This window comes from Sus scrofa, unplaced genomic scaffold (genome assembly GCF_000003025.6).
Source record: "Sus scrofa isolate TJ Tabasco breed Duroc unplaced genomic scaffold, Sscrofa11.1 Contig59, whole genome shotgun sequence".
In the NCBI taxonomy this organism is placed as follows: domain Eukaryota; kingdom Metazoa; phylum Chordata; class Mammalia; order Artiodactyla; family Suidae; genus Sus; species Sus scrofa.
The window spans coordinates 1,500,911-1,517,827 of record NW_018085257.1 but is presented as its reverse complement, the minus strand read 5'-3'; the positions used below and the strand labels follow the sequence as shown (position 1 = coordinate 1,517,827).

Below are 16,917 nucleotides of genomic sequence, written 5' to 3'. Positions count from 1 at the left end.
GCCTGGGAACCTCCATATGCCACAGAAGCCACCCAAGAAATGGCAAAAAGACCAAAAAAAAATCAATAATCACTGTAAATGTCAATGCACTGAATGCTCCAATCAAAAGACACAGAGCAGCAGATTGGATAAAAAAGCAACAACCTTCAATCTGTTGACTACAAGAAATTCACCTTAGGGCATAGAACACTTATAGACTGAAAGTGAGAGGATGGGAAAAGATGTTTCATGCCAATGGACCAGACAGGAAAGCAAGAGTTGCAATACTCATAGCATACAAAATGGAGTTTAAAATGAAAGTAATAAATAAAAACAAAGAAGGACACTATTTAATGGTTAAAGGATTCATACAAGATTAGGATAATACAACTATATATATATATATATATATATATCCCTAATATAGGTGCACTCAGATAACTAAAACAAATATTAACTGACATACAAGGAGAAATTGTTGTGAATACAATCATATGAGGAGATTTTAACACTCCACTGACATCACTGGACAGATCCTCTAGACAGAAAATCAATAAAGCAACAGAAAATCTAAAGGAACCAATAGAAAAGTTAGACTTAATTAACATTTTCAGGACATTACATCCAAAAAAATCAGAATATACCTTCTTCTAAATTGCACATGGAAAATTCTCAGGAATTGATGACATATTGGGCAAAAAGCTAACCTCAGCAAATTTAAGAGTACAGAAGTTATTTCAAGTATCTTTGACTACAATGGCATGAAACTAGAAAACAACCACAGGAAAAGAAGTAAGAAAAAACCTACTCCATGAAGATTAAACAACATGCTACTAAAAAACTAATGGGTCAATGAAGAAATCAAGAAAGAAATTAAAATATATCTTGAGACAAATGATAATGAAAACACAACCACTCAAAATCTATGGGATGCTGCAAAAGCTGTGCTCCAAGGGAAGTTGATAGCAATACAGGCCTTCCTAAAAAACAAAGAAAAACCTCAAATCTACCACTCAACCCACCATCTAAATGAATTAGAAAAATAACAAGCAAAACCTAAAGCCAGCAGAAGGAAGGAAATCATAAAGATCAAAGAGGAAATCAATAAAGTAGAGATTCAAAAAAACAATAGACAAAATCAGTCTAAACAAGATCTGGTTCTTTGAAGAGGTAAAAAACTTTGACAAACCTCTGGCTACACTCACCAAGAAGAGGAGAGAAAACACCCAAATAAATAAAATAAGAAATGAAAATGGAGAAGTCACAACACGTACTACAGGAATACAAAAATAAACAGAAGAGAATGCTATCAACAATTATATGCCAACAAATTCAACAACCTAGAAGAAATGGACAACTTTCTAGAGACCTACAGCATGCCAAAACTGAATCAAGAAGAAATAGATTAACTGAACAGACTGATCACTAGAAATGAAATTGAAGATGTCATAAAAACACTCCCTACAAATAAAAGCCAAGGACCAGATAGCTTCACAGGTGAATTCTACCAACAGACAAAGAGGAACTTATACCCATCCTCCTTAAAACTTTCTAAGAGTTTGAAGAAGAAGGAACACTCCCAAAGACATTCTATGATGCCAACATCACCTAATTCCAGACAAAGATACAATGAAAAAAAGAAGACTACCAAGCAATATCTTTGATGAATTTAGATGCTAAAATACTTAACAATATTTTAGACAACCAAATCCAACAACATATCAAAAAGGCCATACACCACAACCAGGTGGGAGTCATCCCAGGTTCACAAGGATGGCTCAACATATGCAAATCAATCAAGGTCATACACTACATTAACAAAAGAAAAGTCAAAAACCATACAATCATCTCAATAAATGCAGAGAAAGTATTTGACAAAGTCCAATATCCCTTCATGATAAAAACTCTTAACAAAGTATGTATAGAAGGAACATTCCTTAACATAATCAAAGCCATTTACAAAAAAACCCACAGCAAATATAATACTTAATGGAGAAAAGCTAGAAGGCTTCCCACTAAAATCTGGAACAAGATAAGGATGCCCACTCTCACCACTGCTATTGAACATAGAACTGGAGGTCCTAGCCAAAGCAATCAGACAAACAAAAGAAATAAAAAGCATCCAAATAGGAAGAGAAGAGGTAAAACTGTAACTATATGCATATGACATGATACTGTATATAGAAAACCCTAAGGCATCAACCCAAAAATTACTTGAACTGATCAACAAATTCAGCAAAGTAGCAGGACGTAAGATTAACATTCAGAAATCAGTCACATTTCTGTATACTAGAAATGAAATAATAGAAAGGGAATACACAAATACAAAAAAATTGCACCCAAAAAATCAAGTATTTGGGAATACAACTGGCCAAGGAGGTAAAGGACTTATATACCAAGAGCTATAAAACTTTAATCAAGGGAATTAAAAAGATGTAAAGAAATGGAAAGATATTCCATGCTCTTGGGTTGGAAAAATGAATATTGTAAAAATGGCCATATTACCCAAAACAATCTACAGATTCCATGCAATCCCTTCCAAATTAACCATGACATGTTTCACAGAACTACAACAATCCAAAAATTTACATGGAAACACAAAAGCCCCTGAATTGCCAAAGCAATACTGAGGAACAAAAACCAAGCAGGAGGCATAACTCTCCCAGTCTGCAAGCAATATTACAAAGTCAGAGTCATCAAGACAGTGTGGGACTGGTACCAAAACAGACATACACATCAATGGAACAGAATAAAGAACCCAGAAATAAACCCACACAACTTGGGTCAATTAATCTTTGACAAAGGAGGCAAGAATCTAAAATGGGGGATAAAAAAGTGTTTTCAGCAAGTATTGCTGGGAAACCTGGACAGCTGCCAGCAAATCAATGAAACTAGAACTCACCCTCACATCGTGCATGAAAATAAACTCAAAAAGGCTGAAAGATTTAAATATATGACAAGACACCATCAAACTCCTGGAAGAGAACATAGGCAAAATATTCTCTGACATCAAACTTATGAATATTTTCTCAGGACAGTCTCCCAAAGCAACAGAAACAAAAGCAAAAATAAACTAATGGGACCTAATCAAATTGACAATTTTTGCACAGCAAAGGAAACCAAAAAGAAAATAAAAGACCACTTACAGACTGGGAGAAAGTAGGTTCAAGTGATGAAACTGACAAGGGCCTAATCTCTAAAATATACAAACAACTTATAAAACTCAACAGCAAAAAACCAACCACCAAACTGATAAATGGGAAAAGGACATGAAGAGTCATTTCTGCAAGGAAGATACACAGATGGCCAACAAGCACATGGAAAAATGCTCAACATCACTGATTATTAGAGAAATGCAAGTAAAAACTACCATGAGATACCACCTCACACTAGTCAGAATGGATATTATTAATAAGACTACAAATAACAAACGCTGGAGGGAGACTGGAGAAGAGGGAACCCTCCTGCACTGTTGGGGGGAATGGAAGCTGGTACAGCCACTATGGAGATCAACATGGAGGCACATTAGAAATCTTTACAGAGAACTACCATATGACCCATAATCCCAGTCTTGGGCATATATCCAGATAAAACTCACCTTAAAAAAAACACTTGCATGCACATGTTCATTGCAGCACTATTCACAATAGCCAACACATGGAATCAACCCAAATGTCCACTTTTAGATGACTGGATTAGGAAAATGTGGTATATATACACAATGGAATACTACTCAGCCATAAAAAAAGAATGAAATAATGCCATTTGCAGCAACATAGATGGAACTAGAGACTCTCATCCGAGAGAAGTCAGTCAGAAAGATAAATACCATATGATATCACTTGTATCTGGAATCTAATATATGGCACCAAGGAACCTTTCCACAGAAGATAAAATCATGGACTTGGAGAATAGACTTGTGGTTGCCAAGGTGGAAGGGGAGGGAGTGGGTGTGAATTGGAGCTTGGGGTAAATAGATGCAGAATATTTCCTTCAGGATGGATTAGCAATGGGATCCTGCTGTGTAGCACTGGGAACTTTGTCAAATCACTTATGACGGAACACTTAATGTGAGAAAAAAGAATGTACACATGGTTGTTTAACTGGGTCACCATGCTGTATAGTAGAAAAAATATATATATAAATAAATGAAAAAATAAAAAATAATATCATGCCTCAAAAAGAAAAAATATACCCTTCTTTTGACTCTTCTGCCAGTGTTATGATTAAAATCTTTCTTTGTATAGAGTTCATGTGAGTAATAAATTGGTTTTTCTTTTCATTTCAGTAAGAGGTGTTATTTTTTAAGAGTCTTACTGAGATATAATTCATATACCATACAATTCATTTAAAAGTCTATAATTCAGTGGCTTTTAGTATGTGGCATGGTATTTATTTATTTTTTGGCTACACATGTAACATGAGGAAGTTCCCAGGCCAGGCCTCAAACCCATGGCACAGTACTGGCCTGAGACACAGCAGTGACAACAACAGATCTTTAACCAATTTGCTGCCAGGGAACTCCAGCATGTTATTATTATTATTTTTTTTTTTACTGAAACAAAATATGACTTTTAGAATGATATTACATATTGAAGTAGATCTCCTCCTTACACATCTCACTCTCTTCCAGAATTTCCTTGAACTTCCATCATAGTTCAGTGGGTTAAGGATCTGGCTTTCTGCAGCTGTGGCACAGGTTACAATTACAGCACAGGTTCAGTCCTTGGTCTGGGAACTTCCACGTGCCATGAGTGTGGCCAAAAAAAAGTCCCTCCCTATTTAAGGTCCCATAATTATTCAAAACTAGGGTCCTGACTACAATGGGCTCTCATTCTCTCATATCGAGCATACACATTTTCCCTCAGGGCCTCCCCACTATTATTTCCTCCTCTGTGGCACTTTACGGTAAGCCCACCTAGTTTAAGTGCCATGTCATCTTCAAAAAGTACCCTCTCACACCAGCCCACTCTAATCATCAGACAGGATCTCATTTTCTTGAGAGCTCCACTATTCCTTTAGCCAGTCTGCCTATTTCTGCTATTTTAAGATCAAGAATAACAATAACTCTTGCTGCTTCCATTTAACATTGTACAAGAGGTTCCAACTAGCATGTCTAAGTTAGAAAAGGGAATAAAATGCATCTAGATTGTAAAGAAGGAATATTATCTGTACTTGAAAATGGCAGATGCTCTATATTTTTAAATTCTTAAGAAATAAGCCCCCCCCAAATCTAGTAGAAATAATAAATGGTCTAAATTCAATACAATCCCCATTAAAAATCTTAGCTATATTTTTTTTTGCAGAAAATAACAAGCTGATCCTAAAATTCACATGGAAATGAATTAGAATAAGAATAACCAATACATTCTTGAAAAAGAAGACTAAAGTTGGTAGACTCACACTTCCTGATTTCAAAACTTACTACAAACTAAGTAAGTACTAATTCATGCTTAGTACTTCACATGAAAAGATGTTCAAAATTGCTAATCATCTGAGAAATGCAAATCAAACTGCAATGGGATATCACCTCCCACATGCCATTAAAAAGAACATAAATAACAAAAGTTGGCAAGGATGTGGAGAAAAGGGAACCCTGGTACACTATTGATGGGACTGTAAATTGGTGCAGCCATTATAGAAAACAGTATAGTAGTTTCCCCAAAAACTAAAATATAACTACCCTATGACCCAACAATTCCACCTTTGGGTATATAAACCCCCCAAAAAACAAAACAGTAATTCAAAAGATACATGGATCCCAATATTCATAGCAGCATTATTTACAATTGCCAAGATATGGAAGGAACATGAGTGTCCATCAACAGATGAATGGATGTATATATCCATACACCTGTGGATGCACACACACACACATATATACATATACATATATACATGATGGACTACTACTCAGGCATAAAGAAAATGAAATTGTGCCATTGCAGCACCATGGATGATATTGCAGGGCATTATGCCAAGTGAAAAAAGTCAGAAAAAACAACTAACATATGACATCACTTATATATGTAATCTTAAAAGTATGACAAACTAGTGGACATAACATAAAAGAAGCAGACTCACAGATACAGAGAACAAATTAGTGGTCACCAGTGAGGAGAGGGAAGAGGGGAGGAGCAAGAAAACTTCATAAGATTAAGAGGGACACACTATTAGGTATAAAATAAGCCACATGCATATACTGTACACCATGGGGAATATAGCCAATATTTTATAATAACTATAAATGGAGTATAACACATAAAAATTATGAATCACTATTTATAGTACATCTGTAAGCTATATAAATGTCATACGGAAACTAGACTTCAATTAAAAAGAACAATGCTATACTAGCATAATGCTAGACAAAGGATAATAATCAAGAGTCCACAAATAAACCTTCACATTTACGGGCAATTTATTTTCAAGGAGGCTTCCTGGGCAATTCAAGGGGGAAAGAATAATGTTTTCAATAAACCAAACCATGCTGAGACAACTGAATAGCCAGAAGCAGAAGAATGAAGATGGACTTTTACCTCCCACTTCATGCAAAAATTAACTCAAAAGGATGATAGGGCTCAATGCAAGAGTTTAAACTACAAGACACTTGGAGAAAAGCACTGGCATGAGACTTTTTGTGACCTCAGTTAGGCAATGATCTCTTTGGTATGACACCAAACGCTTGTCTGCACAAGTGAAAATAGAAAAAAAATGGATCAACAGGAATTCATCAAAATCAACAGGTTTTGTACTTCAAAAGATATCATCAGGAGAGTGAATATACAAGCCACAGAAAGGTAGAAAAAGTATGCAAATCATATAGTTGATAAGGTATTTGTATGAGAATATATGAAGAATTGTTACACTTCAACAAAAACACTACTAACCAAATCTTAAAATGTGCAAAGGATTTAAACACATTTCCAAATAAAAAAATAGAAATGGCCAATTAGCACATGAACAATACACAACATCACTAATCATCAGGGAATAAAAATCAAAACCACAATTAGATACCACCACACTTCCAGAAGGATTTTTTTTTTCATTTTAATGGAAAATATCAAAAAGTTAGCAAGGCATGAGAGGAGGGTTAACCCTTCTATATGGTAGTATGAACTTAAAATAATGAAGCCAATTTGGAAAATATGGGCAGTTTCACAAAAAGTTCAAACATAGTTACCATACACCCAGCAATTCCATTCCTAGGAATATGACTAAGAAAACATGTGACCATGTAAAAGCCTGTACATGAATGTTCATAGCAGCACTATTCCTAATAACCAAAAAGCAGAAACCCCTGAAAAATCACACAATTGTTGAGAATTTTCTGTTAACTGTAGTATCAGTTCAGGCCCATAATAAGCAAATACCAAAAGCTAATTACGGGAAAAATATATTAGGGATGATGCTTATGAAAGGTCAAGAGGATAGGAAAGACCCCCACACACAAGTTCCTCCATTCACATAAAGTGTAATTCAGTTACCATGGAGGAGGGGGACAGAAAACCCAACCATCTGTTGGCAAACTCACCCCTGAAAAAAAGAGCCAGCCATCATCCCCCTGCCCCAGAATGGTAAGAGGCAGTTTTCATAAGCAAGGAAACTTACCTACAAGGCTTGTCTTGGTAGCCAAAAGCAGCTCTCCACCCTTTCTGACCAGGATCTTGAAAGCTTTTACAGAGGCCTTCAGTGGGTTTAGACTCGCATGTTGTCCAGAGAGTCTCAGCAACACAGTGTTCCTTCAAGGCTGCCTCCTCAAAAATGGCTCCCAGCCTGGGAACCCAGGGCAGAATGAACATTTCAGGGACACAGGTAGGGTCAAGGTGCCTCCAATCAGCCAAGTCCAACTTGCAGGTCAATCAGCAGCCACCTCTTCTTTGTCCTCTCAGTGACCTCTCCAGATGTAACTGAACAGGACCCTAGGGGGTCTTCCTGGGAAACGCCCCCATCCCCTGTTCCACCCAGTGTCCTTGGTCTGCTGCTGGTTTGTAGACAAACATTAACCACCTAGACCTTCCCTGAGTTTAAAAGAATGCATTTAATCAGAGAAGTGAGAAAAATACAGAAAGAAAGGGAAACAAGCAAGCCAGACAAAAAATAATAATTTAGCCCTGAAACAAAGTCAAGGACTTTTAGTCCCTCCTCAAGGGCTACAGGTAATATTCCTAACCGAATCCTCTGAGCTGTTTGGCAGACACCGAAAGCCCTACCAGGTGGGAAAAGTTAACGGCCTGCTAATCACAAGCATGTGGACCAGTTGATGATGTTGACTCCTGATTACCTCATGACCAACCAATCAGAGGAATGTCCCCCAGCTGCTCATCTACCTGCAACCCTCTCCCTCTGTTTTTAAAAACCTTTCCCTAAGAGCCATTAGGTTTTGTTCTGTTTTGTTTTTAGGGCCACACCTGTGGCATATGGAAGTTCCCAGGCTAGGGGTCTAATGGCAGCTGTAGCCTCTGGCCTATGGTAGAGCCAGGACAACATAGGGTCTGAGTGCATTTGTGACCTACACCACAGCTCACACAACACAGGATCCTTAACCCACTGAGTGAGGCCAGGAAGTGAACCTGCATCTTCATGGTTACTAGCTAGGTTCATTTTCACTGAGACATGACAGGAACTCCCCACCTACCAGGTTTTTTGAGCATTAGCCACCTTAGCACCCTGCAACAAATGCTGCCCTTTCCTTCACAGCAACCCAGAGTCCACTGGTGAAAAGACTGAAATTTGGCTTGGTGACACCAACACTCTAGTGACCAGCTCCTACATTTCACCTGCCCACAGGTGAAAAGACTGAAATTTATCTTGGTGACACCAACACTCTAGTGACCAGCTCCTACAATCTCACATGTCTCCCTCTCCTGCATTGTGCCCTGAATGGCCAGCAAGGGGTGTCACAGGCTTGGAGGTGGCTTGTTTGGTGGCTATCTGGCTGCATTTGGGGGTGGGTATCACAGCAACAGTGTAGCTCTTGCAAGAAAAAGAGTTTAGGATAATGATTTCCATAATATGTAACAATTTTTTTCCACCACAAGCCATGATCTGAATCACTTATGAAGTCCCCAAGGCTGGGGACTCAGGATAGCTGCTTGTGCCCTCATGTGATTTAATAAAATGATACATTCATAGACTCATCAGGCATGAACACACTCTGTTTGGATAACGGCACAAGCGCCTTCTTGCAAGGCAGTGATAATGTCATCCAGGCCATCCTTTTTATTTTTTATTTTTTTTAGGGCTGCAGGCCAGGAATATGCCACAGCAGTGACAAAGCCAGTTACTTAACCTGAGGAACCACCAAGGAACTTCCCAGGTCTTCAGTTTGATGGGTTGTCTGTAAACTCTGATTAACATAAAAAGAACACTCATGCCTAATGTTATTGATTGTGTGTGTCCCAGGCCAGGTTTCTGGATCAGCACTGGTAATAGCAAATTGATCCATAGTAGTCTTAAAGAGAAAGACAAATACCATATGATATCACTTCTATGTGGAACCTAAAACATAACATAAATAAACTCATCTACAAAACAGAAACACACTGACAGACATGGACAACAGACTTTTTGTTGCCAAGGGGGAAGTGGGTGGAGGAGAGATGAATTGGGACTTTGGGATTAACAGATGCAAACAATTAGACATAAAATATGTAAATAATAAGGGCCCACTGTATAGCACAGGGAACTATGTTTGATATCCTCTGATAACCTAAAGGAAAAGAATATGAAAAAAAATGTGTATATATCTATAACTGATTCACTTTGCTGTACAGCAGGAATTAACACAGCATCAGTATTCATTATAGCTCAGCAGGTTATGAAACAGACTTGTATCCTTAAGGATTCAGGTTCTATCCCTGGCCTTGCTCAGTAGGTTAAGGATCTGGCATTGCTGTGGCTGTGGTGTAGGCTGGCAGCTACATCTAGGATAAGAGCCCTGGCCTGGGAACTTCCATATGCCACATATGCCATGGGTTCAGTCCTAAAAAGACAAAGAAAAAGAAAGAAAGAGGCTGGGCATTCCAGGCACATGGAAAATGTGAAGTGTTTGGAGACCCACAGGAAGAATATGTATTGTGTAAAAGGTCATAAAGCATAAGAAAAATATGGAATCCAAAGAATGGAGTGGAGTCTGGAGTTGGGGCACGGAGAAAGAATGGGGAAAAGGAGCCCAGGGAACCCCTCTAGACAAGCAGCATGACTGTCCCCCACACACAGAGCCTGGGGACCCATCCAGCCACACCTTTCCAACCTCCCTAGGCTCCAAAGCATGCATCATCCTGGGCATTCCCATTCCACCAGCTGTCATGGACTCCCCAAAGTCTGTGGAGAGGGAGTGTCCATGGAGTTCAGGATATCAGGGTTGGGGGAAGAGGAGTTAGCAGGCACACAGAGACACTTCTTTTAGGGTCCAAGGAGAATACAAGTCCCTAAGTTCCTACATCTCGGGTGGGGCATGTTCCTGCCACCTCCCCCTGCCATCATCACCCCATGGCTAGACAGAAGCTACTCTGTGGGAAGAACACCTAACCCACCTCCACCTTCTAGGTATGTCCTACCAACCCCATAAACCTGCACCATCACAGTGACAGCAGCCTGAGATATATCAAATGTCTGTGTGCTGAGGAGGAATGAGCTAAGAACAGGGGCTCCTTAGGAAATGGGGAGGCCACATCTTGATAAATACCAGGAGTCCAGACTCACCACACAGGAAAGTGTTCATGAGTATAGTGGGGTCTGGGAAGAGAGGAGGAGTCAAAGCAAAGTCATCAGCAGAGAGAAAAGATCTAGCAGGAGGAGGCTAAGAACCCTCCAGCAAGCTAGACTCTTAAAATTTTAGAACCAGGGGAGTTCCCATTGTGGCTTGGTAGGTTAAGAATCTGCCATAGGGTTCATGAGGATGTGGGTTTGATCTCTGGCCTCACTCAGTGGTTAAGGATCCAGCATTGCCATGAGCTGCAGCCTAGGTCACACATGTAGCTCAGAGCCAATGTTACTGTGGCTGTGGTGCAGGCCAGCAGCTATTGCTCCTATACAGCCCCTAGCTGGGGAAAATCCATATGTTGCAAGTGCAACCTTAAATAGAAAGAAAAGTGGAAAAAATACATCAGAACCTGGAATACTGTCCAATACAACCTAGGCCCTGGATACCCTAAGTGTGGTATCCAAACCAGCAGCATCAGTTTCTCCTGAGATTTTGTGAGAAATGAAGAATCTCAGGCCCCTCCCCATCCTTATGAGGCAGAGCCTACATTTTACAAGTTTCCTAGATGCATTAAGACTGTGAAGGGGTCCCAAATCAAACTACATATCACCTGGAATATTTTCTTACAAGTACAGATTTCAGAGCCCTGCTCTATATGAATTGAATCAGAGTTCCTGACCACTGTGTAGAGTATTTTCTAACAACCTATCAGGGAAAAGAATCAGAGAAGAATGTGTGTGTGTATGTGTGTGACTGAATCACTTTGCTGTACACTTGAAACTAACACTATATTGTAAATGAAATATACTTTAATAACAAATAAACTTTAATGAAGTAAAAAAATATAAATAGAAACTTTTAAAAATAAAAATTTTAAAATAATGAAAAATGTAAATAACTTTAAAGTGTGAGTTGATGGAACATCAAGGTATATCCATACAATGGAATACTACTCAGCATTAAAAAGAGTGAACTCTTGATACACAGTACAACATGAATACATCTCATAATGCTTACACTCAGTGAAAGATGGCAGCAAGAAAAGAATATGCATTGCATAATTCCATGGAAATGAGTCTCAAGGAAATGAAAATGAATCCACATGAAAGAAGCAGAATAGTGTCTCCCCTGAGGACCTATGGGAGGAGCAAAGAGGGGGCAGAAGGGTAGACATCAGGGAAATGCATGATTTTGATAGCTATGGTGATAATTTCATGGGTGTGTACCTGTGTCAAAATTATTCCAATGATATATTTTATATTTTTACCTTTTTAAAAATTAAATTTGGTTTACATTGTTGCACCCATTTCTGCAGTACAGCAAAGAGACCCAGTCCTATACATATACATTCCCTTTCATATATCCTCTTCCATCATGGTCTATCCCAAGAGGCTGGATATAGTTCCCTGTGCTATACAGTAGGACCTCATTGCTTATCCATTCTAAATGTGAAAGTTTGCATCTAGTAACCCCAAACTCCCCATCCATCCCACTCATCCCTCCTCACCCTTGGCAACTTGCATGTCTATGAGTCTGCTTCTGTTGTGTAGATAGGTTCATTTGTGCTGTATTTTAGATTCCATATGTAAGTGATATCATATGATGTTTGTCTTTCTGACTTCACTTAGTATGAGACTATTTGCATCATGTTGCTGAAAATGACATTACTGCATTCTTTTCTATGACTGAGGAGTATTCAAGTAAGCAACATCATCCATAAACAGATGAGTGATAAAAATGATGTGGTACATACTATAATAGAATATTACTCAGCCATATAAAGAAAAAATAATGCCATTTGTAGCAACATGGAAGAGCCTAGAGATTATCATACTAAATGAAGTACACAATAGAGAAAATCATATAAGATATTGATTATATGTGCATTCAAAAAATGATACAAATGAATTCATGCACAAAAGGGAAATAGATCCACAGATATAGAAAATGGTTCTCAAAGGGGAATGGGGGGAGGGAAAAATTAGGAGTTTGGGGTTAAGACATAACACTACAATATGTACAGTAGATAATTACAAGTACCAAATGTATAGCACATGGATCTGTACTAGATATTTTCATAAACATAAATAGTATATATTTAAAAGCAAATCACTTTGCTCTACACCTGAAATTAACACACATTGTAAGTCAATTATATTTGAAAATAATTTAGTAATTAATTAAAAATTTACAAACATATGGCAAAAGATGACCACAATAAGACTCTCTCTCATGCACTCACTCTCTGTCTATTTATATATATACACTTTAAAAAGCTGTAAAAATCCAAATGTAATAATAATATTACACATGGAAAAAAATTTTAAATCACATACACATACAGAGGAGTTGGAAACTTTGAATCCCCAAAAAATTACATGTGTGTTGCTGCTAATGACATATGTATGGTTATGGAGGATAAATAGACAATGGATATGACTAAAGGGAAAGAGATTGATCTAATAACAATGACCATTTAAAGGACACTGAGGAAAGGTGTTACTGACATGGGTACTCAAAACACAACTTTATAAGTCATTTCTGACAAGGTCAGTGAGTGAAATAAGAACATGGTTAGGTGATTCCCACTTGGTGAAAATGGTTATTGTTAATGAAAAACTTCCTAGAGCCAATGACATATCTCTGTTTCTCAGCTTATAGATGAAATTGTTCAACGTGGAATTGTTCAACATGGATGCCATTGTGTACATCACAGAAGCAAGGATGTCTTTGTCAGGGGACTGGCCTGATGAGGAGGAAAAGTACACTGCCATCATTGTCCCATAGAATAGAGACACCGCAGGGAGGTGGGAGCCACAATTGGACAAGGCTTTGCAGATCCCGTTAGTAGTGGGGACCCTCAGGATGGAGACACCATTGTGGCCATAAGTGACCAGAATGCCACTCAATGGAAAAAAAGAAACCCACAGACCCTAGAGTGAATATCACCAGCTCATTGAGAGAGGTGTCTGAGCAGGACAGCTTAAGCAGGGCAGCAAGATTCCAGAAGAAGTGGATGATGAAGTTGTCAGCCCAGAAGGACAGTTGAGCCAGGAGGAGTGTGTGGGTTAGGGCAATGGCACAGGAGATGAGCCAGGAACCAAACAACAGACACAGACACAGCTCCTCCCTCATGACAATGGTGTAGCAGAGGGTGACAGATGGCCACATACCTGTCATAGGTCATCACTGCAAGAAGAAGGTTGTCAATGCAAGAAGAAGACATGAAAAAATATGTCTGTGTTACACACGCTGCATAGGGAAAGGATTGATCCCGAGTCTGCATGATCATCAGCATCTTAGGGACAGTGACATGAAAAGGAGGCATCTGTGAGGGCCAAGTGGCTGAGGAAGAAGTACATGAGGGTGTGGAGGTGAGGGTCCAGCCTGATGAGCAGGATGATGAGTAGGTTCCCCAGCACTGTGATCAGGTACATGCCCAGGAACAGAACAAAGTGCATGCCCTGCTGCTTTGGCTGGATGGAGAACCTCAGGAGGAAGAACACGGACATGCTGCTTTGGTTCTCCCTCCTCATGTTGCCTTTCTCTCTTCTGGGAATGAAGACAAATGGGAAGTTCTAGGAACTTAGATGTACTGAGCATAGCAGTTATGACGTGGTCACAAGACTTCTCAGATTGACTGTGTCAGTGTGTGGAAAGGCCTCACTGCACTGAACTCACACACGGATGCCTCATCCATTCTGGTGAGAGCAACACAACTTGATTTGTCTGAACACTGACTCTGTCACATGGAGAAAGTATGTGACTTCAACGAAACACTTCAGCGGAAATAAGGAAGACTCATTCTCTTTTTTAGAGAGGGGAGACATAATGAGTGAAAGAAGGGAAACAGTAATTAGTAAGATACTGTCCATCCCATGGCTCCACAGTCATACTGCTTATGTGCTTATGTCTGTCTTACACACACATTATACACACACACACACACACACACACACCACATGCACATTATATATATGCACAGCACTTAAAACATTATTTGGAAGATTGATGCACCATGTAAAAAAAAAAAAGTGCTCAACACAAAAACTTACTTTTTCATTAAATTACTATAAGAAATAAAACAATGAAAAAAGAATGCAAGAAAGAAAAAGAAAGAAAAAAGAAAGAAAGAAAGAAAGAAAGAAAGAAAGAAAGAAAGAAAGAAAGAAAGAAAGAAAGAAAAAGAAAAATTGAGGAAAGAAAGAGGAAGAAATGAAGGAATGAAAAGGAAGGGAGGAAAAGACAAACATTAAGAAAGTTCCTCAAAAAACTCTATGGAATTTCATATGATAACAGAACTTTACTCTTGGTTATATACTTTGAATAATTGAAAGCAGGCGCCGAACAGGTACTTATACATCCATATTTAAAACAGTGTTAATCACAGCAGCAAAAAGATGGAAACAACACAGGGTCTTTTGCAAATGATTGGATAAATAACATGTGGTCTATATATAGAGTGCAATATAAGTCAGCCTTGAAAAAGAAAGAAATCCTGATATAGCCACAACATGAATGAGCCTTATAGATATTATGCTAAGTAAAATCATGCAGTCACAGAATTATAAATACTGGAAGATTACATTCATATGAGATTCCTAGAAGAGTCAAATTAATAGAGACAAAAAATGGAAAGGTGACTGCCAGGGGCTGGTGTGGAAAGGAAAAGGAGGAGTTATTGTTCAGTGGGTACAGAGTTTCCATTTGTGAAGATAAAAAATTCTGGAGGTGGATGGTGGTGATGGTTGCACAACAACATGAATTACTTAGTGCACAGATGGGTACCAAAAAATTGTTGAAATATTAAATTGTGTTACATATATTTTATCACATTAAAAATTTTTAATTTAGAAAATATATCACAAGTCAATAATATTGACTAAAATAACAATCAAAAGGAAACAGATCACAAAAATAAATAAATCAGCTCATTTTGGGGGGCAGGATGAGTAAGCAGACATCAGGATATAAAAGATGACAAAGATATAGGAGGCCATCAAGAAAGATCAAGTAGGTTCCTGAAAATGTGTGTTTATTTCTGAAGTCTCCCTCTCACTTCCAGGAAACAGTACAGGCCCAGAAGATGGATAGCCCTTGATGATTAGTAGGTCTATAGCACTTGATTCACTGCTTTTTTAATAAATTTGCAAACAAATAGCTTCCTTCATATCTGCCATTGTCTCTATCTCCCCTTCCATCACCAGGGCTTTAAAATGGCTAAGCTCTGAGCATACATGCAAAGTGAGGGACATGAGAATTTGACTGCTGAGGTAACCAGAGAGCCAAGATATTAAAGATGCTGGGAGACCAAGGAACTATATCAGCATGCACAGTCATCTGATTAATGAGACAAGGTTTCAAAGTTGACCCTACTTTGTTCCCCAGTGAGAAATGTGGAAGTCATCTAACATCGATTAGGAACATAGCAAGAAATTCAGTAGCCCTCAAACCATCTGTGCAATGTCCCACCAACTTAGCATAAAGAGGACTTTGTTTGCTGCCTGTTAATGTCTAGAGCTGTGACAAAGGAACAGTCAGGCTGTGAGGCTATCTGAACAGGTAAAATGGATACACATATTTCCAAGGCCCTCCCAAGTCCCTATTTGCTTTTCAGCCATCCAAGGGGAGGAGAGGTAGATTGTGAGTGTGTTATACACAGAAACAGACATTCAGCATGAAACATAGTGACACAAATATAAAAGCCCTGGTGCTGCTTTTTGGTGCTGTCTAACCCATACTCATCCTAGCCAGAAGTGAGGTTTGTATGGATTCATACCAAATAATTTATAAGTTTAAAATGAATTTTTTTGTCACACACAACTTAAAAAACACACAAACAAAAACCCTTCTACAATGTTGGTGGGGATGTAAAGTTGTGCTGCCAATATGGAAAACAGTATGGAGATTCCCCAAGACATTAAAAATACAACTACCACATGATCCAACAATCCACTTCTGGGTATAGACCAAAAGGGACTGGAATCAGGAGCTCAGAAATTTATCTACTCTCCCATATGCACTGCAGCTCTGTGCACAAATATAATCTATAGAAATAAACCACAAATCCATCAACAGATGAAGAGATAAATGTGGCATATACACACAATGGATTATAATTTTGCCTTTGAAAAAGGAAATTCTGCTGTTTCTGACAACAGGGATGAACTAGGAGGATGTTATGCTAAGTGAAATAAGCCAGTCCCACAAGGACAAATGCTGCATAA

At 38.5% G+C, this 16,917-nt stretch overlaps 1 pseudogene; it reads right to left on the bottom strand.

The window, feature by feature from the left end:
- The window catches only part of LOC100620597, a 124,327-nt pseudogene extending 110,101 nt beyond the window's left edge, over window positions 1-14,226 (bottom strand).
- Window positions 14,227-16,917: the final 2,691 nt, after the last annotated feature.